The 16,322-nt window shown below is 44.6% G+C and overlaps 1 protein-coding gene across 5 annotated transcripts in view; it reads left to right on the top strand.

Moving 5' to 3' along the window:
• SLC8A1 (solute carrier family 8 member A1) overlaps positions 1-16,322 on the top strand; it is a 329,809-nt gene that overhangs the window by 176,925 nt on the left and 136,562 nt on the right. The gene's annotated exons all lie outside the window — the stretch shown is intronic.

The raw sequence follows: 16,322 nt of genomic DNA on the forward strand, positions 1-16,322 counted from the left end.
GGGGGAAATAAAAAGGAATCTTTGGAAGGAAGTCAGTGTTTGAAGGAAGGTCTGTTAACAGCTAAGGCTGACAATTACATTATCTCTCGGAACATAAATGGGACACATTAATATACAGTAAACAGTCACAGAGAAGGTCTGAGCTACATGCTTCTGCTCTGTTATTGCTTCTATTTACACCATTACAGAGCATGGAGTGTCCTCTCGCCTTGACGTGCATGCTCCACTGCCGTTAGTGCTAATGGCAGCTAGGTTTGAGCATCAAGAATTGAGAGGGGACAGCTGGCAGCCTTTGAGAAAAGAAGGTGTTCATCTTTCTGTTCTGTATCTCCAATGTGGGTCAGGGTTAAGGACAGGTTTTAACTGGAAAAGGACAGATCAGCACGAATTGATGGGCTCAGAATGGCTAGTGCAGCAAAGTCCAATGAAATCACCACCACCACATTGGTATGGATCTAGGTTTCTCCTCCCTCCTCCTCTGTATCTCTGTGTGAGTCCTTTCCTCAGCATTTTGCAGGATCTGTTGGCCTGATGCTGATTTCCTGATGGGTTTATGTACACTTATGCAATTCCATTCAGTACAGTGGAATGACTCCCAGGTTATATCAGTGCAAAGGAGGCAGAGCTTTGCCCCATCTCTTCATAACATTTAGCTCTTTTCATCCATAGATCTAAAGGCCTTTTGCAAAGGCACTGAGTGCCACTGTCCCCTTTTTAAAAATGAGGAAATGGGCACGACAAAGGGGCATGACTTGCTCCAGATCATCCAGCAGGGCCAGTGGCAGAGCTCAGGTCTCCTGAGTCTCCATGCAGTGCCTGATCCATGGGACCTCGCTGCTGCTGCTAACTGTCCAGAGTAATCAGCATGTGCATGATTCTACCAGTTCTCACAGCGGCAGTGCAGATGATGGGATTCTAGATAGATATGCCATGCCCTACTTACTGAGGCTGCAAACTGGGAAGGGAGAGGCCTTCAAAAACAGAAAAAATGAGAATGAGCAACCCCTCAGCATTCCCTACCAGTGTGAGAACACACAGCTGCTCAGGAGATGAACAAATGCCTCTCCCTCACCCTCCACCCCTGCCCCATGAAGTTTTCTGTCCCTCTGCTCTTCATTCTGTTGCTTCCCTATTAACTCTGTCCTTCTCCCCTCCTTTCCACACTCTTAGCTCTGTTGCTCAACCTTGTTCTCTGTCGTACCGTCCTTCTCCCTGCCATTCTCTGATCCTTTCCCCCTTCCTCCCTGCCCCTCGCTCCCTTCATAATTCTCTTACCCCACCATTTTCCCCTCCTTGCTGTCTTTTCCTCCCTCTCCACTGTCTGCCCCAGCCCCATCCTTCAACCCAGCTTCATCCCACTGGACCAGAGCAGCTTGTTCCCCCACACCCTTTCTTCATATCGACAAAATGTCCATGCACGCTTTCTAGGTTGACCAATGGTCCCGCAAATCATGGGACAGTCCCACAATTGGATCTTTTGTCCCACGTCCCGCCACAACTACACAATGTCCCACAAAATATAGGCTGCTCTGCTCTGTGCGGGGCTAGGAGTTGGGGTTGGGAGGGTCTGGGGGGAGCTCAGGGCTGGCTGGCGGCGAGCGCAGCGGGGCATGGAAGGGGCGGGGCTAGGTGGAAAGGGGCCTTGGGTGGAAGAGGCGGGGGTTGGCCGCAGGACAGGGTTGTTTGTTTACCTGGATACTGAATGCAGAATTTAGTAAAATGTGTTGTTTTAACTGTCTACAGCTTCCCGAAACTATTTTGCTACGAGGTGAAATTAGTGCTCTTGGTTTCGTTAGAGGGATTTATTTATTTTAATTGTGCTGTATCCTGGAATGTCCCACAAATGAGAACATGCTCTCCTGAAATTGGACTCATGTCACTTGGTCACCCTGTTTCCTATCTCCTGCTCCGGCCATTGCTCCCTGCTCTAACTGGGCAGCACTGCTCTGATCAGTCCTCTGCTCCCTCAGACTGTCTGTCTATCCAGGTTTCTGGCTAAAATAGGTCAGACTCTTCCGTGCTGCTCTGGGGAGCTCTGCCAGCACAGCCGTATTCTACCTGGGAACACCGGCACAGTCATTTTCGCAGCCTGGATGAGCCCTAAGAAAGGCAAGGGGAGAAGCTGAGTGCAAGTTAGGGGTAGTGCAGGAGCTGACCCAACATGGCAGAGACAGGCTCCACACACCCACTGTACCCACACCAGGAGAGGGGTGTTCTGAATGCCAGCACCTCCCTTATTTAATCAAGAGTGGATTAACATTGCACTCGGGAGGAGGGTGCTTAGCAATATACATAGCTCCCAAGAGAGAGTTAACCAGGAAGTTGACCATTTTTTGGCCCTGATTCTACAAAGATGTGAATATTCCATTTCGATTCAGTGGGGCTGCTCGCCTGAGGAACAAAGAATGTCGGCCAGCCTTACAGGATGACGAATTCTTTCCTGGGGGCAGGAACACTGAAAAAAATTTGAGGGTCATTATGGATAATCTGACACTATGGCCAGAAGAGCTAATGTGATCCTGGGAAGCCTAAAGAAGGAAATTTCGAGTGGGAGAAGAGAGGTTATTTTACCTCGGCATTTGGCATTGGTGCCACTGCTGCTGGAATATTGTGCCCAGTGCTCGTGCCCATAATTCAAGAAGGGTGTTGATAAGTCAAGGGGGTTTACAGAAGAGCCACAAGAATGATTAAAGGATTAGAAAACATGTCTTATAGACTCAAGGAGCTCAATCTATTTAGCTCAACAAAGAAAAGGTGAAGGGGGTGACTTGATCACAGTACATAAGATCTACGTGTGGAACAAATATTTAAAAATGGGCTCTTTAGTCTACATCATCCAGTGGCTGGAAGATGAAGCTAGACATATTCAGGCTGGAAATAAGGTGTACGTGTATAACAGGGAGAGTAACTAACCATTGGAACAATTTACCAAGGGTCATAGTGGAGTCTCCATCACTGACAAGTTTTAAATCAAGATTGGATGTTTTTCTGAAAAATCTGCTTTAGGAATTGCTTTGGGCCAGTTCTCCAGACTGTGTTATCCATCAGTCTTTGCAGGATTTGGCCCATGTATTGTAAACTCAGTGGGATTGGGAACACGGGTCAAATTTCCCAAAGCAATTAAGTGACTTAGGACCTTAAATCTCATTGAAAGTCAATGAGAGGTGGGCTTCTAAGTGTCTAAGCCACATTTGAAAATGAGACAGGCTCCTAAGTCAGTCAGGCATGGCAATGTTGAGTGAAGCAATGCCTGAATACTTCTTACAGTCTGGGCCAAGGTGCCTAAATCACTTGAAGATAGGCCTTAGCTGTCCAAGTGGTTAAGGAGTCTATGAAATTTTTACTCTGTGTCACTGGATGTTCATATATGCCTAGCACGATAGGGCCCTGTTCCTGATCGAGATCTCTTCTGTAACGTAAATATTAAAGAACGATGGTTTTTCACCCTGGGAACTTGCCAGGAAATTGAGGCTAACACTTTTATACTGTACAAGAACCATCTCTCTCTCTCTCTCTTTATATATGCTTGCTGTAATTCTTTGGAACAGCTCCTTTAGGGCTCACATTTTCAAACAGCAGAATTTGAATTTCACCCTAAGCATCGGCTAGATGTCTGCAGCACTAAGCTTTCTGCACATTAGGATATGAAATCTTTTATGATTAGCATTTGTGGTTTGCCACAGTTCACAGTTTGCAGAAGAAAATAAGAAATGACTTAAGTACATATTAATCACCTACAGCTCTGTATTGCTATAACTTACATGGAATTTTTTTTGAAAGAATCCTTTAAACATTCAGTGGTAAAAAATCATATCTTAAATGCAGGAGATTTGCTATAGCTCAGTAATCCTTAGCAAATAAAAAGCCAGTGTTGACAATAATTCTGAAGGCAACATAAGGGAGCAGAAGTGTTTTTCAAGGGGAGGTTAGGGCAGAGCCTAGAAGAGACTCAAAAGATGGACTATCCCTTGGGCAAACGCACAGGCAAAATGGCATGCTGTTTACGCTTTTTTTTTTTTTTTTTTAACTTCGTTTTTGCCTGGCTAGTCTAGTTCAGTTAATTGAAAGCTCCTCCTATTTGTGAATTTATCATCTGCTCAGCATCCTTTCGTACTACGGTACCCAAGGAAACTTCTTCTCTAGAAGCCGTAGGGCTTTGTGATGCTCTGTGCATAAGAAATTTCTGGAAGTCACACTTTAAATGCTAGGATTTGATGCATATAATAGGGAGATGTAGGGCCCAAACCTGCCGGCATTACTGAGGGACCATATCCTCAACTGGTTTAAATCAGTGCAGTTCAATTGATTTCAGGTTATACCTGCTGGGAATACGTCCCAATGTGCCACTGAGACTTCTGTGTGACTAAGAACTGTGGATCTGGGCAAATAACTGGGCCCAGAATTTAGAATTAGGCTATATTTTGGGGAAGAATGGTCCTTCCACCCAGGAAGGATGTGGTAGGAATGCAAAGTCTATGATGAGTGTCCGGTATTTTCCGACCTCCAGGATTTCTTTAAGTTGGTAGATGTTTTGAGACTCTAGGGCAACTCAGCTTCGTAGTGCTGATCCTGGCATTTCAAAAGTGTGATGGCAGCACTTTGATTTAATAGGAATCTATAACCACATGGAATTAACTGACTTGTCCAGAATCCCCCCAGCTGCAGTTCATCTTTTTGACCACTCAGTACTCACACGTGTCTCTCTCTCTAAGGGCATGATCCAAAGTCTGTTGAAGTCAATGGGAACCTTTGCACTGACTTCACATGGCTTTGGAACAGGCCCCTAATGAATCCATCACTGTAGTATCTAGTTGCAAATACATCCGTTAAATTAGTAACGTTGCTGCCTGGGACCAAGCACTGTTCTGGGACCCTCCCTTTATTAGGTCCTGCTAGAAGGGAAGGAGAGAGATGTAGATAAAAGGACAATCCTTCCTGCCATTTGGTATTCCGGGTTCAGGCCTTTCCCTAAAACCTATGTTTTGTTCCATTGTCTAACAGAGATAAGTCATGTGTGCCTCTTGATTTCTGGAGTGCTATCTAAAATGCACTGCCTCTTGCCCCCTAAAATAGTATGTTCCTAAGCTCCAGCATCTGTAATGTCTGGGTGCGGCACCGAGACAAAGAGAGTCCTCGGGTAGACATGCACTGTTATGTTCCTGGCATACCCCAGATAAGTTAGATAAAACAAGTAGTGTTGTTGGGAGGTAGCAACATAACACAGCTTTATTTCTAAGAATTCAGAATGATAACACACATGATCCCAAAACCAGAGAGAGGCAAAGCAGGCTGCTCCCTATGGCAAAGAGGCAGCATTCACTCCACTTTACTCTGGACTGGCTCTTTATAGACTAAGTGCTGCTAGGCTCAGATTGAATGCTTTCCTGCAGGACCACCTAACCTGCATGCAGGACCAGGAAAGCACCCTGAAATTTAAAGTGAGGGCCTTCAGTTTTAACACAGTTGTTCAGTACACCATAGGCACCTGGGACCTGAGGTCTTTAAAGACGAGGATTAGAACCTTGGAGTGTGTTTGGAACTGGATGGGGGGGAGGGGTTCTGTTGGGGGGGTTGGAGAAGCAGGAGTGCACATATATGGAAATTAGGCTAACAAGGTGTGACAGCCTGTACCCCCATGGTCATCCTTATACTGTAACTGTGTATTGTTTAATGCAAAGTATGTCATGTAAGATGTTTTTGGAATGCTCAAGACATACTGAACATTATTATTATAGGAATATGTCTGTTGCAATGTCATGTGTGTGGTTATGAGGCACCACTATGTAATATTCCCAAAGATATGTCCTCACAGCTTAAAACATATACAGGCAAAACTCTCTAAGAGCAGAGGGGCAGTTTGCAACTCGTTAAGGTGTGTATAGAACAAACCCAGCTCAGCATTTCAGGAATACAGGACTGACCTGAACATGGAGGGAGCTGGGGGGAGGGAGGAGGGGGTGGCTCTTCTCAACTATGCCAGCTGCTCAGCTCCCTTCCCTGGGGCAGGGACAACTTGGAATCATGGGGAGGTGATGCTCACTGACTCAGGACATGAATGAAACCATACAAGGACATTGATTTAACACATTTATGCTTCCAGAAAACAAGCTTGTTGCTCATAGGTGTCACACGATCACTTCCGGGGGAGTGGAATGGATGCCTGAGTCCATTGCTAACAAGCTTGAGAGTCTTTTGGGGTCCCTGTTATGAATCAGTGGGGTTGAAAAGTGGCCCTATCTAATGGATATCAGCTGGCCCCTATATGGGACAAGTTTGGGGGAGGAGGGGGGGGGGGGATCTCAGCTCCAACCCCCACACTCACCACCAGCCTTTGCATGCCACTGATCAGCAGGTTTAAGAGAGAGGCCAAGAGCTGCCTAGGCCATGGATACTGAACTGCCTTGGAGTTCTCTCCGGATCAGGGTTGAGGCAAGCTGGCAAGGCAGGGGTGGAGGAACCTTGCCTTGCTGATGCCCAGTAGATGAACATAGGGCATAATACACCCAGGCTGCACAAGAACAAAATACACCCAATACCTTTAAAGATGGATTTTCCCTTATATGCAAATTAGTAACAAATGCAAATTAGCTTATTCTATAATTTGCATTAAATGTACCAAGTGGGGCTGCACAGAATTTGGCAGCTATGTTGCAGTAATAAAAATCTCAGATCAACAGCATACTGTGTACATTCTTCCTTGCATATTGCCTTTGTGTGAAACCATCTCTTAGGATTAACTCCCAGCTTTGTGGGCTTTTGTTCGAACTCGGACAGCGGTTAAAGGCCCCGGTCCTGCAGTGAGCTCTGTGCAGGCAGACCCTTGATGTCAGTGGGACTCTGGGTTGGGTATAAACATTTATCCTCATAACTCCCCTGGATCCTTTATTGCCATATCAACAACCCCTGCACTGAAATATGCTGAAGTAGCTGTTAGCACAAGAGACTTGGAGCCATTACAGTTGCATGTCACTAAGCCAAGATCTTCGCAAGAGAGCAGTTCATATGGGCTCCTCCAGGGTAGCAAAAGGACATGACAACCCCATCCCCACCCCTCCCACAAATAGTCCAGAAATAATAACCTCTTGGGGCAGGGGCCATCTTTTTGTTACAAGTTTATACAGCACGTAGCACAATGGGGTGATGGTCCATGACTGTGACACCTTGGCATTACCACAATACACAAAATAATAAAAGGAAGGAGTCCAGTCTGCAAAGTACACTCCTACGCCTGCCTGGAAACTCCTCTGCACAAACGCTGTGCATATTTGGGGTGTCATGGACATCGGGGCAGGCAGGAATGGTGGGAGGGAAGAGCATCTGTCTGCAGCAGCACCAATCCAGAAAATAGCTCGTCAATTCTAGGATTAATTGTATGTGGTCTGGAGGAATGAGCGCAGAGTGCAGAGTCAGTAGGTCCTGAAGTTCATTCCTGTCATTGATTCACGTTGGGTGGCCTTCTACAAATCACATTGTCTTTCTGTTTGTTTCCCCGTCAGAAAAATGCTTGGCCACCTACCTCCGAGGGATGTTGTGAGGTTCAACTCGTTAATTTCTGTGCAGTGTTTTCAGCACATAAAGTGCCATAAAATTACTAAATACTTTGAAAAATCAGGACCTAAAGGTCTCAAATTGGGCACACAAAATTAGTGGCCTTAATTTGTCTGTGCCTCAGTTTCCCCTCCGTGAACTGGTAATAACAGTAACAGCTTCGCTCACCAGGATGAGTATAAGATAAATGCATTCATGTGGTGGTCTTGGTTCAGGAAATAACATGATGTAAGATTTCAAAAATGACCTGTGATTTTGGGTGCCCCAATTTGGAATGCCCTAAAGGAGACAGATTTTCAGAAAGCACTGAGCAACCCCTAGTCCAAAAATTAGGCCTGTTTAAGGTGTCTCATGTTGGACCTTCCTGCCAAAAATCCGAGGCATGCAAAGGCTACCTCTACACTGCAGTTGGAAGTGAGATTGCAGCTCAGGTAGCGTACCTGCATTAGCTTGAATCTAGATGTCATGGCTAAAACAAAGAGTGAAGCCCCAGCAGCACACACCGTAGAATGAGCTAGCAATGCAAGTCCATACCTAGGGTTCTGAGCAGGTTTGTACAGCCCATGCTGAAACCCACACCACAGTGCTCTTGTTAGCCACACTATTCCAATTAAAGCTAGCATGGGTATGCCTGCCTGCACTGTAGGCCTGTCCTCCATCGCCAATTGCTTTTGAAAATGTTGGCAGATGCTTTCATGCAGTTATTTCAGACTGTGTTATTTGTCCAATTTGCAGTAATACATTGCAAGATGTAGGGGTTTAGTAGGGTACATGCACACCTCAGGTGTATTATTGGGTAAAGATCCACAGTCAAGTGCCTTCGCCTCCAAAAGGGCACTGGTATTCTTGTATAATTGCATTGCTTGGCATGCATGACTGTTCTTACAAATGATTTTGCTAAACAAAGGATAATAAATGGCCATTGGGTCTTGACTTAATTCATAAAGATTCATTAAGTATATAAGCATATACTCAAGTTCTTTGCTGAACGGAGACTGACTTAAAAACATGCTTAACTGTAAGCATGGGATAAAGAAATTTGCTGAATCTGTGCCAAAGCAAATAGTTCTTTGGGACAAATGCACAGTTCAAAGCCCTCACTAGTTAATCAGGTAGCATCCAACCCACTAGATAATCAGAAATATATAACATAGAGAAGCTTTGTTTTCATCAAGCCAGCCTCCCAGCTTGTAATATCCCACATTAAGTATAAACAACCAGCTTGGAAATTAGACCAAGAGAGGATATAGTGAAATGTTCAATTTTACCCAGAATAAATATCAAGGCAAGGAACTGACCTGATTTCCATACTGTGATAGAGAAAACAGACAAAAAAAGAAAACCTTTCTTTGTGTGAGGTCTTCCTTTTCAGACCTCATTAAGACAATCTTTTTAAGCATATCGTGCAGTAATTACCCTGAGGCTAGGTTTTTGTTCTTATATGCACAAGGGAACAATGGGCTTGATCCAACTCCTGTTGAAGTCAATGGAAAAACTCTGACTGACTTCAGGGGAGAGTTGGATCAGACCCTAGTTGCACAATTACATTAGCCATACAGGCAGTGAGAGTTGTACTCCCTGTATAATTCTCTGTGCTTCCCAATGACATTTTGTCCCTGTAAGTGTCAACATTCTGGGTCATCTGCTCCAGAACTGTCATATCTGAAAATATGAAGGTTACAAGATAAGATTCTACCATTTGCTGCCAAAGTCTTCCCCCCCTTGATTTCTAAGAGAGAGGAAATGAAGTTTCTACAAGACCTGATTTCACTGTGTGTCATATTGCTAGTCTTAATAATATCTAACAAAGTCCTCTCTGGAAAAAGATTAAAGCTGTAATTGGTAAAAAAAAATAAAAAAATAAAAAAATGGAGTTCTGCTGGAATCTTCTTCTAAAAATGTAAATGATAACTCTAGCATCCTAGTAATGGCAGATCCCGTCAGTTAAAGCTGTCCCAAAATATCTCTCAATGTCCTCTCCTCTTTTCCTCTGTAAGTGACAGGAGCTCAATCAAATGAAATCTCCTCTTCCAGTTTTAGTATAAATGAAGTCAGTCTAGTTTAATATATTTGTTTTCATTGATTGCTTTCAAGACTAGAGATTAATACATTGTGTCAATCAAAAGCTCGTTGTGGCTGCTGTCTTGTATCAGAATTTTTGTACAGTAATAAAGTCTCAGAGGAGCAAATCCCTCTATGGGAACTATAGCCCTTCATATATTTTCCCCATCACCTTCATGTGCAGAAAGAATAGCAAATATGGCAGGTGACCAGCTTGGCTTAACAAAGACGTCTTCGGTGAACTTAAACACAAAAAGCTTACAAGAAGTGGAAGCTTGGTCAGATGACATGGAGTCTAAAAATACTGCTTGAGCATGCAGGAGTGAAATCAAGAAGGCCAAAGCACAATTGGAGTTGCAGCTAGCAAGGGAAGTGAAGGGTAACAAGAAGGGTTTCTACAGGCAGATTAGTAACAAGAAGGCCAGGGAAAGCAAGAGCCCCTTACAGAATGGGGGAGACAACCTAGTGACAGATGATGTGGAAAAAGCTGAAGTACTCAACGCTTTTTTTGCCTCTGTCTTCACAGACAAGGTCAGCTCCCAGACTACTGCACTGGGCAGCACAGTATGGGGAGGAGGTGAGCAGCCATCAGTGCTGAAAGAACAGGTTCAGGACTATTTAGAAAAGCTGGACATGCACAAGTCCATGCGGCTGGATTCAATGCATCTGAGGGTGCTGATTCAGGAGTTGGCTGATGTGATTGCAGAGCCACTGGCCATTATCTTTGAAAACTCGTGGCAATTGGGGGAGGTCCCGGGTGAATGGAAAAAGTCAAATATAGTGCTCATCTTCAAAAAAGGGAAGATGGAGGATCTGGGAAACTACAGACTGGTCACCCTCACCTCAGTCCCCAGAAAAATCATGGAGGAGGTTCTCATGGAATCCATTTTGAAGCACTTGGAGGAGAGGAAAGTGATCAGGAACAGTCAGCATGGATTCACCAAGGGCAAGTCATGCCTGACCAACCTGATTGCCTTCTATGATGAGATGACTGACTCTGTGGATGTGGGGAAAGCGGTGGACATGATATATCTTGACTTTAGCAAAGCTTTAGATATGGTCTCCCACAGTATTCTTATCAGCAAGTTAAAGAAGTCTGGGTTGGATGAATGGACTATAAAATAGATAGAGAGCTGGCTAGATCATCAGGCTCAACGGGTAGTGATCAATGGCTTGATGTCTAGCTGGCAGCCGGTAACAAATGGAGTGCCCCAGGAGTCGGTCCTGGGACCGGTTTTGTTCAACATCTTCATTAATGATCTGGAGCAGTGGTTCTCAACCAGTGGTTGGCGTACCACCGGTGGTACGCGGAAGACGGCTCGGTGGTACGCGAGGCGAACCTCGCCACCAATTCCGCCGCTGAATCCCCCCCCTCGCTGCCGCCGCGGAAGCTCGCCGTCGCCGAACCCCCCCCCCCCCGCCGCCGAGAAAGCTCGCCGCCACCAAAGCCTTCCCTCTGCTGCCGCCGAATCCCCCCACTGCCGCTGCCGAGAAAGCCCACTGCCGCCGAAAGTCCCACCCATCCTGCCACCGAAAACTCTCAAACGGCGGCAGGGTTTCAGCGGCGGGCATTGATCCTTCCACGCAACCCCGCCGCCGCCGAAAGTGTTCCCCCCGCTTATTTACCGAGTTCCACTCGGGCCAGGTACAGTCAGGTGAAGCGGTACTTGACCTGACTGTACCTGACCCAAGTGGTACTCGGGAAAAAAAGGTTGAGAACCGCTGATCTGGAGGATGGGGTAGATTGCACCCTTAGCAAGTTTGTGGATGACACTAAGCTGGGGGGAGTGGTAGATACCCTGGAGGCTAGGGATAGGATACAGAGTGACCTAGACAAATTGGAGGATTGGACCAAAAAATATCTGATGAGATTCAACAAGGACAAGTGCAGAGTCCTGTGCTTAGGACAGAAGACTCTCACACACTGTTACAGACTGGGGACCAACTGGCTAAGCAGCAGCTTGGCAGAAAAGGACCTAGGGATTACAGTGGACCAGAAGCTGGATATGAGTCAGAAGTGTGCCCTGGTTGCCAAGAAGGTTAACAGCATATTGGACTGCATTAGTAGGAGCATTGCCAGCAGATAAAGGGAAGTGATTATTCCCCTCTATTTGGCATTGATGAGGCCATATTTGGAATTTTGAGTCCAGTTTTGGGCCTCCCACTACAGGAAGGATGTGGATAAATTGGAAAGAGTCCATCAGAGGGCAACAAAAACAATTAGGGGGCTGGAGCACAAGACTAATGAGGAGAGGCTGAGTGAACTGGACGTATTTAGTCTGCAGAAGAGAAGAATGGGGGAATTGGATAGCAGCCTTCAACTGCCTGAAAGGGGGTTCCAGGGAGGATGGAACTAGGCTGTTCTCAATGGTAGTAGATGACAGAACAAGAGCAATGGTCTCAAATTGCAATGAGGGAGGTCTAGGTTGGATATTAGGAAAAAGTTTTTCGCTAGGAGGGTGGTGAGGCACTGGAATGGGTTACCTAGAGAGGTGGTGGAAACTCCATCCTTAGAGGTTTTCAGGTGCAGCTTGACAAAAATTTAATTGGGGTTGGTCCTGCTTTGAGCAGAGGGTTGGAGCAGATGACTTCCTGAGGTCCCTTCAAACCCTAATCATCTATAATTCTGTGATTTCCTTCTGAAGTTCAAAAGAAGAGAAGTGTCTCTGTTGTTTTATGTGGCTTAAGGAACATGCTAATTTCAATCATCCATTGAGGCAGAGTAATGACTTGGAGAGGCTGTGTGGTGTTGTGCATTCTGTCATAACATTGGGCTGAAAACAGAAGATCCTGTTTTGAAACAAAATTTCCTTAGGCATAACTCATGTTTGCTATTTATTGAATATATCTATATATGCATTGCAGAGAAAAGAAGCTGAATGCATGACATTGACCCTTCTCTAGGGGAAAAAAAAAAAAAAAGGATGTAGCGCTGCTAATAAAAAAAAATTCATTTTGAAAAAAACACAGAGGTAAGAAAAAGATTGCTGGAATTCTTTTTTTGGCTTGTTCTCTGAGAAACAATAGTGTGGTGGTATGGTACTTGATTAGGAAAATCATTAAAATGATTTCAGATTCGATAGCCACTTGTGGCTTAATGCACTTTTATTACCATTGCCAACTAATCAGCCTAAGGGCTTGTGCACAAATCTGTAATGAAGAGTCAAGGGAAAGCGTAAAATCTGTTTTCAAAAGCATGATCACCTGTGACTCTTTATAGATTACCTGTTTGTAGCATTCACCCAGCAGCAGCTCTCAAAGCAACAGTTGTTTATTAGAAACCTTGGGATACACAAACAAAAAGTAAAGCAAAGCAATTAACGAGGTTTTCATTTATTATTTAAGAAAAGTGTGTTATGTGAGCGACTGGATCAAACAGTCCTTAAACTAAGCTAGTCATTAAGTTCCCTGGACTGAGTGTTTTAGTAAGCAGAATTTAATACAGGAACGTATATAAACTCTCCCTGCTGTATTCTGAAAGATTTTTCAGCATCGGAAGTATATTAAGGTCCAAATTATGCACTGATTTCCAGCCCTGTGTGGCCTCATTCATGTCTCTGGAGTGGCTATCAGTACAGGGTGTGCTTGAAGGTCTGTAGATCTCTGTGGTTTTGAAGAAGGCACTCGTCCCACAGTGTTTTAACTGAGGCAAAACCAATGAGCTACCCATTGTAGAATTTCAGAACAACATTAGGGCAAGCATGCTGTCCCCAGAGTTCAGTAGGAAGATAGGTGCTCTCAGGACTACTCTGTGCAACTCTCATTACAACAACAGGAGTTTTATGCCTGCTGCAGAAAATGTCAATGGGGGAGCTACCAGCATACTCTATAAAAAGGACCCTCTGTGTTTTCACGATGACTTGACCTTCAGATATTGGGGAAAGAATTCATTTTCAGATCAAACTTTTAGTTGTGATGAAAGGAAGAATGCCTCTAAAAATCTGCTTTGATTATACACCTTGAGAAAAGTCTCTGGCTGAGAGAAAAGTTGATAGACAGAGAAAAAGAGAGAATCTCAGCTAGGTTTTTAGCTAGGGATGACCTACGGAATTAGTCACAGTGAAGTTTGCCTCTTCAGTTATTTCTCTAAATTTTGCATTAAAATGTATTTGTCCTGCCAAATACTCTAAATTATTTGATTGCTATTATGTAGTACTTGTACAGTGACATGTCTTCTTCTTCTTCATTATTTGTGTTGTGTTGCACCAACATGCCCCAGCCCTATTGTGCTAGGTGCTGTACAAAGATAACACGGAGACAGTCCCTGACCCCAGAGAGTTTACAGTCTAGGTATAAGAGAAGGGAGACGAGGTGGATATAATAAGCAGATGGGATAAACACAGAGCTGTGATTTATTAATACATTATGTTTTAGTAATACACAAAAACCTGGCATTGTGCATCAGATTGACCCATGCACGGCATACCCAACGCAAGGAAGTGTAAAGGCACAACAATACATACCATCAACTGCCCCACCTAGGGACACACCTCACGACTAGCACAATTGCCTTGCAACTCAGAGAACACACTGCAACCTTTACTCTGCCCAAGCCAGTGCCAGCCTGTCAGCACTGCCTCCTCCAGCTCCCCAACCCCACACACAGCAGACTCCCCTGTGTGCCTTCTTTTCTGCACACTTCCATGAAACTGCACACTCTCATGCCTGGGGGCAGGGTGCTGGAACCGGCCCTCGTTGCCTTTAGTCAGAGATGTGGGTGTTGCAGTTCTGAAAATCAGGAGCAAGGTCTTTCAGGTTGGGTTCCCAAGACCAGAGGCACTCAAAATGAGAGGCCACTTTTCAATTTTGGCCTTAATCTCTTTTAAAATGAAAAATTCTGTCACAAGAGATGAATTCTGTGGCCAGCTGTACAGCCGCAGAATCCTGGAGTGCCTGGAGCCTTCACAGAGTCTTAGAGTTTAAGGCCAGAAGGGATGACTAGAGCCTCTAGGCTGACTTCCAGTCTGTCACAGACCACCAACATCACCCAGCACATATACACTAAATCCAACAACTGAAATGAGACCAAAGTATTACAGGCTACAGGAGGCTAGACTGTTAGTGGCCACAGAAAGAGACTAGGAGGGTCCGAAGTGCACCAGGGCTTGAGGCCCCTTCAACGACAGAGAAATGATTGAGAGACAAACATGATCCTGGCAAATGACCCATATGCTGCAAAGTCAGGCAAAATAAATCCAAGGTCCCTGCCCATCTGGCCTGTGGCGAAATTCCTTCCCAGCCCCACCTGTGGTAATTAGTTACACCCTGAGCACGTGAGCAAGAACCAGCCAGCCCAGCACCTGAGAGAGAGAATGCTCAGTGCCACCTTAGAGCCCTGGCCCTCCCTGTCCAACATCCCATCTCCAGCCATGACCTCTCTGATGCTTCAACTACAGTGCCTCACCTGAAGCAATCTCTCTTCATGTTTCCTGGGTGTTTCTGTCCTTTGCTCAGCCATCCTGAATCCAGTATCATTCTGCTCTAGGTTTGACCCTGACAGTATCTGTGTGCTTAACTACAATGCTGTACTTTTGTTGTATTGGCAGCCTAATCAAATCACACAATTTATTTCTTTTTGATGCTGGGAATACTGTCAGCTAATAATTACAGATCATAATACTTTCTTTGGCAATCAATGGCAGCTAAAGTAAATGGGCTTTAAAGGAAAAAAAATGGTCTTCTCTTAATTCTGTTTCCACTAGGCATATACTTAGAGAAAACTCGCTTAAGCGAAAGTAGTACCTGGGAACTCTGCCACATGTCTCTTGTGTCCCGGTTTGGTTTGTTGCAGCAGAATTAGAAATGAGCCAAAAGAAAATGTTTTCTTGAAGATCCTACCATAATTCAACATTCATCATTTTAATTAAAAGTTGCCACTGTAGCTCAGGGTTGTTCTATACAAGTCTTAGCGAGATGTGAATGGCTTCTCAGCTCTGTAGAGTTTGCCTAGATCTGCCTTGAGCCATGAGACATATTTGGGAATAGTTCATAGCGAAGCCTCATAATCATACACATGACATTGCAACTAACATACTTCTATAACAATAATGTTCAGTGTGCCATGAGTATTCCAAAAGCATTTTACCTTGCATTAAACATTACACAGTTACACTATAAGGGTGAAAATGAATGACCATAAGGTGCAGTGTCTCACAAATGTCTAATCTAAATCTCCCTTGCTGCAATTTAAGCCCATTGCTTCTTGTCCAGTCCTAAGTGGATAAGGAGAACAATTTATCACCCTCCTCTTTATAACAACCTTTTACAATCTTGAAGACTGCTATCATGTCCCTCCTCAGTCTTCTCTTCTCCATGCTAAACAAACCCAATTTTTTCAATCTTTCCTCATAAGTTATGTATTCCAAACTTTTAATAATTTTTGTTGCTCTTTGGACTTTCTCCAGTCTGTCCGCATCCTTCACAAACTCTAGTGCCCAGAACTGGACACAGTACTCCAGCTGAGGCCTTATCGGTGCTGAGGAGAGTGGAAGAATTACTTCTCATATCTTGCTTAGAACACTCCTGATAATACATTCCACAATGATGTTTCCTTTTTTTGCAACAGTGTTACATTGTTGACTCATATTTAGTTTATGATCCACTATGACCACCAGATCCTTTTCTGCCAGTGCTCCTTCCTAGGCAGTCTTGTCCCATTTTGTACCAGTGTAATTGATTATTCCTTCCTCAGTGGAGTACTTTGCATTTGTCCT

Source organism: Emydura macquarii, unplaced genomic scaffold (genome assembly GCF_026122565.2).
Source record: "Emydura macquarii macquarii isolate MOO-44397 ecotype Brisbane River unplaced genomic scaffold, CSIRO-AGI_Emac_v2 contig_3305, whole genome shotgun sequence".
Classification (NCBI taxonomy): domain Eukaryota; kingdom Metazoa; phylum Chordata; order Testudines; family Chelidae; genus Emydura; species Emydura macquarii.